At 41.1% G+C, this 7,314-nt stretch overlaps 1 long non-coding RNA gene across 1 annotated transcript; it reads right to left on the reverse strand.

Annotated features, from left to right (window-relative positions):
- Positions 1–85: 85 nt before the first annotated feature.
- Positions 86–2,511, reverse strand: LOC307260364. The gene is made up of 3 exons (XR_013845185.1): positions 2,381–2,511; positions 552–604; positions 86–189 (listed from the first exon to the last, which is right to left on the reverse strand). It is a non-coding gene; the product is annotated as an uncharacterized lncRNA (long non-coding RNA).
- Between the last annotated feature and the right edge of the window lie 4,803 nt (positions 2,512–7,314).

Below are 7,314 nucleotides of genomic sequence, written 5' to 3' on the forward strand. Positions count from 1 at the left end.
GAACCTTTGGGACACCGTTGTTTACTTCAAACAAAACTACTGGGCTGCCTTGGTTAACCAGCACCACCTTGCAGAATATAAAAATGGAGGTGGAGGGGCTGCCAGGTTTGGTGGGGAAGGTCCATTCCAGTGTTTGGTTCTGTTTCTCCTCTGCATGATAGAAGCTCTGTGTTACTTTCACTCTAAGTGCTGTTGATGAGACAAACAGAGAGAGAGAGAGAGAGAGAGAGAGAGAGAGAGAGAGAGAGAGAGAGAGAGAGAGAGAGAGAGAGAGAGAGAGAGAGAGAGAGAGAGAGAGAGAGAGAGGGGGGTTTGCACCAGACAGACAGAGAACTTTAAACACCACCTTAACTCCATTGTTACATCTGAAAATAAAATAATATCGTATCTGTAGATGTTTCTGTGAAGAGTTCAGTGATGCTTTAAGAGCTGTAGAGGCAGATTATAAGAATAATATAATATATATAATGTATATAATATATATATGATATATATATATATATTATATACAGTATATATATAAGAAATAATCATTATAATATCAAACTAACCGCAGACAGAGGAGATGAGGTAGATGAGCAGTAGGACCCTGAAGATCATCTTCCTGTGAGAGGAGACAGAGGAAGAGTCATGAACACAGGGCCATAGATATATAGAAGGAGGAGACAGAGGGGAGAGTCATGAAGGCAGCATACTGCATGTCATGTCAAAAAGAGGAGCACATATAGGCTCTGTGTGAGGTAGGGCACCAACATGTGTTGGCGTGCCATGAGAGTGCAACTGAAACAAAACCCTTTCCATATTATCTTGTCAAATGTCACAATTAAAAAACTAAGACAATTGAAAGGCACAGAAAGAAACCTATATGTGGGACCTTAACTTGTTTGTTACACTCATGACTCTTAAGGATAAAAACGTCCCCTGCCACATAACAACATCATGAAGTAATATTTTCTTCTTCTTCTGTTTTTATTATAAACAAACCTTCAAGGTTCAAACTCTATTATCCCAGAGGGGAAATTTACAGCCAACAGTAACAAAAGAAACAGCAAACATATAACAGATCAGGATCAGAATCAGAATCAGAAGTCTTCATGACATGTCAAACATGTTTGGAATTTGTTTTGGTACAGTGGAGTTTACAACAGGACAGGTGCAAGACAGGACAATACAATGCAAACCAACATAATAGTGCAAAATGAGTAAATAATACATAATATAATAAATAAAGAAGTGCCAAAGTGCCAAGAGATCAAGTGATTGGGTACGACAGACCATTAGGTCACTGAGTGGGGAGGCAGGTCAGGGGGGGGGGGGGGCAGTGGCGTTTAGGAGTCGGATGGCCGTGGGGAAAAAGCTGTGTGAGTGTCTAGTTTTTATAAGACAATAGATAACACAAACAGAAGTTACTGATTGCAGCAGGCATAAATTATTTCTTCAACCGGTTTGTTCTGCTAAGTGGAAGCCTGTATCTGCGCCCTGATGGCAGCAAGGAAAACTCAAGGTTAAGGGGTTGAGTCAGCCATGATCGAATGGGCTTTCCTCGATGACCTGACCTTATACAGGTCATTAAGGTCATTTAAAAAAAAACACAATAATTGAAGCATTTCTCTCATATAATAGATGCAAAGTGGATTTATTTGAGCGGGATAATGAGAGTCTTACTTACTTACTTATGCCTCTACTTCCCCCATGGGAAATAAGGCCGATAATGAGAGAGTCTAGGATATGTTAATGATTTGCAATATCAGTATCTGTGCAGCTCGGAGGAGCAGGTGCGCAGGTGAACTTTGTATCCTGTCAGCGCGTCTCTCTCTCTCCCTCTCTCTCTTTCTCTCTCTCTCTCCCTCTCTCCCTCTCTCCCTCCCTCTCTCTCTCTCCCTCTCTCCCTCTCTCTCTATCTCTCTCTCCCTCTCTCCCTCCCTCTCTCTCTCTCTCTCTCTCTCTCCCTCTCTCTCTTTCTCCTGCCTCAGAGAAGAATTATGTACAGTATAGTGATATTATGGTATATGGTGCCGTATGATGGTAATGCTCATTAGCGCGCCCCTCAGCACTCAGACTTAAAATCTTGTAAGGTGTTAACTCCTGAATTCACAAATAGCTCACTTCCACTACCCCACCTTGTTTTTTTAAGTAAGATCCTAAAACAATCATTGTACCAGAACTCTGTGCATAGCATGGACATATAAAGAAAGGATATCATTTTGCTACCGACTCACCGTGACACATTTGATCTGTTATAAAGTGCCCGCCCCATTTGGCTTTACAACAAAACACAAAACAAAGCTTTAAAAAGTGCTAAAGGACACAAACAAAAATCCACAGGAACACCTAAGGGTTAACGGAGCGAACAATCCAAACATAAAGGCAGACTACATACCTGTGCGTCTTCAGTCCAGACATGTCAAAACCAAACCAGGAGACCAGAGGACGCTCCCATAGCTTACTGAAATGGAGAGTTGATCATATGTCGTCACTAAAGACTAAAAACTAAAGCGATCACCTCCTTCCTCTTTATCTAGGAGGTGAACTGTAGTCAGAAAGTTGGTTCAAAGTGCAAAGTGAATGTGTCTCCCTCTCGCAGAATAAAAGCAAGAGGCAAGTTGGGCTGAGTGTGTGTGTGTGTGTGTGTGTGTGTGTGTGTGTGTGTGTGTGTGTGTGTGTGTGTGTGTGTGTGTCATCCGCCTAGTAGGGAGGTTAAGTGCAAAAAGGGCATTGACTTCAAGTCATGATGCAAAAGTCCCCTTATATGGAAGTACCTTAGGGTCATAGAAATACATTTATCCAAAGACACAAGTGAGATCACCCTTTTTTCTGAAATACACACCTTTTTCGAAAATGATTGCGGAATGTTACAACAATACACAGTGCAATACATCAGAGCCCATATATTTAATAGTCAATAAGGTGTCATGAAGGTCACTTCATGACACCTGTGTGTGTGTGTGTGTGTGTGTGTGTGTGTGTGTGTGTGTGTGTGTGTGTGTGTGTGTGTGTGTGTGTGCGCGTGCGTTTGTGAGTGTGTGCAGTTCCTTTTTTTACCTGAATGAAACTGGAATATGCTACGGTGAGAATGCACCGACAACACAAATAAATGGGTCACAGCACTCAAAGAGAAGTTTGTATCGGACATTGATTATTGGCACCACAGAACACGCGTACGGCCGAGTTCTCCCACACCAAAGAAACCTATTGCAGAGCCGGTTAAAAGGCTCTACATTAGTATTTATGTTATTTTTTATTAAAAAATACACCCGTCAGGTTTTTTTTAGCTTCAAGGAGGGAACAGACAACTGTAGAAATCAAGGTAAAGGTTTGTTAAATCAAGAATGTTTATTGGTTATCATTTCCAAACAACTCATATTTCTGAAATAAATATGAGTTGTAGAAAACCAAATATGAAGAAAATAAACATTTTATGTTGTGTATTTTGAGTAGCCTATATGTAATGTTAACTCTAAAAATACACTGGCAAATGGAAAAAATTAAGCTAAAAAAAAACTGTCACTGTGTCACACAATCATTTCCATCACTTTTTTATTGTGAAAAACAGATGTTATAAATGCATTTTACAAAAAATATACATATTAAGTAATTTAATTAATGGATTGGATTTACATAAGCCTAGTGCTGTTCTAGGCACTCAAAGCGCTTTGCAGGGTTCCATGCATTCCAGTCATACCGGTGGTGGTAAATAGTAGCCACAGCTGCCCTGGGGCAGACTGACGGAAGCGTGGCTGCCATTCAGCGCCCACGGCCCCTCCGACCACCACCTCAAACATACAGCAGTCATACACATTCACACGAGGCAAGGTGGGTGAAGTGTCTTGACCAAGGACACAACAAAAACATACATTGATCATCATTTAATATCACAAGGTAAGATAATAGTTTTGATTAAAAAGCACATTTTTGCAGTGTGACAGAAATTAACACAACAGTATAATTTTGCTTTGTTATTGCTTATGGGTCAATCTTCAACGACTGGCAATTTTGATATGTTTTAGTTTAAAAAAAGACAGTTCTTTTGTCAAAAAAATGTATTGATAGTCGCTACATCGATTTCGTCCCGTTTCCTCTGAAAACATATGTATGGGTGAAGATGTCAGATAAATTGTGTCTGAACAGGGTTTTAAAAAAAAACAGAAACGGGAAAACTGTCACGTTTTCACCGTGAGAACAGGGCCTAAGACACGTTCTGTAGAGAGTGCCATGCGGCCCTCACCCTGCTGCTACCAGGCTCCATGAAATCCTCTGTAATGTCCTTTGGAATCTCCTTCAATAAACCTGAAACACTGATAAAGTCCAGTCTGATGCCTCTGTCTATTGTCAGCCATGGGGAAACGATTCGGCACTACTCATACCGGTATGACTGTGTGTGAACGAATTGAACCAGGTGGTAGGATGGCCTAGAGGTAAGGTGGCCGACCAGTAACCATGAGGTCGCTGGTTCGATCCCCGGCACCGGACAGGAGGGTGTGAGTCGTAAAACTAGCAGAGGCTGGTATTGTGTCTACGGTGCCCACCATCTCTACCATTGTGTCCTTGAGCAAGGCACTTAACCCCAAAACTGCTCCAGGGGCGCTGCACTGCGGCTGACCCTGCGCTCTGACCCCCTCCAAAGTGTGGTAACTTGAGAGGGGATATGCGAAAAGACAAATTTCAATGTGCCTCGTGTACAACTGACAAATAAAGATAACTTAACTTAACCAGGAACACTGTAAGCGTCTTTGAGTGCCTAGGCAATAAAGCTCTATATAAAACCTATCAATTATTATTATTATTATCATACTCAACAACAAATGAGCAACTCAAATAACATTGTTCATCTTCAAAAAGCGGTAGGAAGAAGTTAATAACTTCTCTGGTCCTACTGGTACTCACTCTTATTTTCATACATTTTCATAGAAAATAAAAATTCAGTCACAGTCATCAGAATAAAATCAAAAATACTTGTTGTGCTAAGATACACTATGAACCAAAACCTTCAAACATTTCACAAACAAGAATTATCCAAACTTCACTTCCAGGAAAATCCCTGTTCCAGCTCATAACCATTCAATATTTGGTCCACTATCTGACCACTACACCATGAGTTCCCTAGAATTGTTGGTTTCCGAACCAGATGATTTAAAACATATTGTGTATTGTGTTTCAATTGTTTCTTCTCTTCACCTGTTATTGTGTATTTGATGTATTTTCATTGAATATTTTGTATGTATTGTTGTTTTTCCTTTGAATTTTTTTTTAACTCGACGTCATTGTAAATGAGGGTCAACCCTCAATTGGTCTCTCGAGGATAAATAAAAGTGAAATGAAATGAAAAATGTGTAGATTACGCAGATGGCATAGAAGAGTAGACAGACTCCCAGCAGCACTATGATGTAGAAGCTGTGCCGACTCCAAGGTTGTGTGTCACTGGTGGCGGCCTCATTGAAGCTTTGGGCTCATCAACAGCAGCTGTAAAGGACAAACATTAAAATGTTGGTGATTGTTTAAAGTGATAAAAGGGAGCCGACCCAGGCTTGAGTACTGCTGGGGTCGGTTTTCGCATGTCTTCCCCTACTTGCCCCATTTCAACTCTGTCTCTTAAAGTCTATCTAATATAACAAAGATCTAATTAATCAAATCTGAAGCTTTGATTGTGCAAGTTCAGAATCAACTTACCTGTGACCTTGAGCCGACACTGAGCATATCCGCCAACAACCTCTGTGCTCACTTGACACGCATACAAGCCCGAGTCCTGAATCCTGAGTCCAGAAACATGAAGTCTGAATCGCCCTTCTCTGAGCAGATCTGTGTCACACTGGACTCGACCTGCAAACGGCCCTTTCTGAACCTCTGGAACACCGTTGATTACTTCTAACAAATCTACTAAGTCTTGGTTATCCAGCAGCACATTACAGAATATGAACACAGAAGTGTTGGGGTTGCCAGGTTTGATGGGGAAGGTCCATTCCAGTGTTTGGTTCTGGTTCTCTTCTGCCTGATAGAAGCTCTGTGTTACTTTCACTTCAGCTGCTGTATGGGAGACAGACAGAGAACTTTAAACGCCATCATAACTCCATTGTTACACACACACACACACACACACACACACACACACACACACACACACACACACACACACACACACACACACACACACACACACACACACACACACACACACACACACACGTAAGGGTTAATGCCCGACGAGGTGTCCATGTATCATGTATTAATGGACACCGTGGAGGCGAGAACTGTCTGACGCGCAGCGGAGGACAGTTGCATATGACTATGGTATAAATATATATACTGTATATAAAGTAATCATCATAATATTAAACTAACCGCAGACAGAGGAGCTGAGGTAGATGAGCAGAAGGACTCTGAAGATCATCTTCCTGTGAGAGGAGACAGAGGAAGAGTCATGAACACAGGGCCATAGATATATAGATATATAAAAGGAGGAGACAGAGGAAGAGTCATGAACACAGGGCCATAGATATATAAAAGGAGGAGACAGAGGGGAGAGTCATGAAGGCAGCATTTTACGTCATGTCAAGAGGGACATCCTATTGTCTGCCCCTGTTCGTAAAATGCATATGTAAAAGCCAACTACATGAGAACTTCTCACAACGGTCACAACTTTGGGTCACATATAAAGAAAGGTCACAACACTGCTTGTAGCATATTATTTATCACACAGTAAAACAACTTATTGTGACAATGGAGGGCATATATTTATCTTTTCTTTATAGGGACCATGATATTTATACATGTCAACAGGTGTTAACTCCTGCATTCACAAATAGCTCACTTCCACTACTCCATCTTGTTGTTTTTAAGTAAGATCCTAAAACGATCATTGTAAGCAACCAGAACTATGTGCATAGCATGGACATATAAAGAAAGGATAGAATTTTGCCACCATCATCATCATCATCAACCTTTATTTAAACAGGCAAAAATTGCTAAGAAACAATGTCTTATTTAAGCAATGGCCTGGTAGGAGGTGAATGACCTCCTGGGGGGAAAGGGGAGAGGGAGAGAACAAGACAACACTGTACTATAGCCAGTAAAATCACACATAGACAACAATAACATATTCAACATAGCAACAGAAGTTAGACAAACTTCTACCGACTCACCGTGACACATTTGATCTGTTATAAAGTGCCCGCCCCATTTGGCTTTATAACAAAACACAAAACAAAGCTTTAAAAAGTGCTAAAGGACACAAACAAAAATCCACAGGAACACCTAAGGGTTAATTGAGCAAACAATCCAGATCGGGCGACTGTGTCTCAGGTGGTAGAGCGGGTCGGC

The sequence above is a fragment of the Ammodytes marinus genome (genome assembly GCF_949987685.1).
Source record: "Ammodytes marinus genome assembly, chromosome: 14".
Classification (NCBI taxonomy): domain Eukaryota; kingdom Metazoa; phylum Chordata; class Actinopteri; order Uranoscopiformes; family Ammodytidae; genus Ammodytes; species Ammodytes marinus.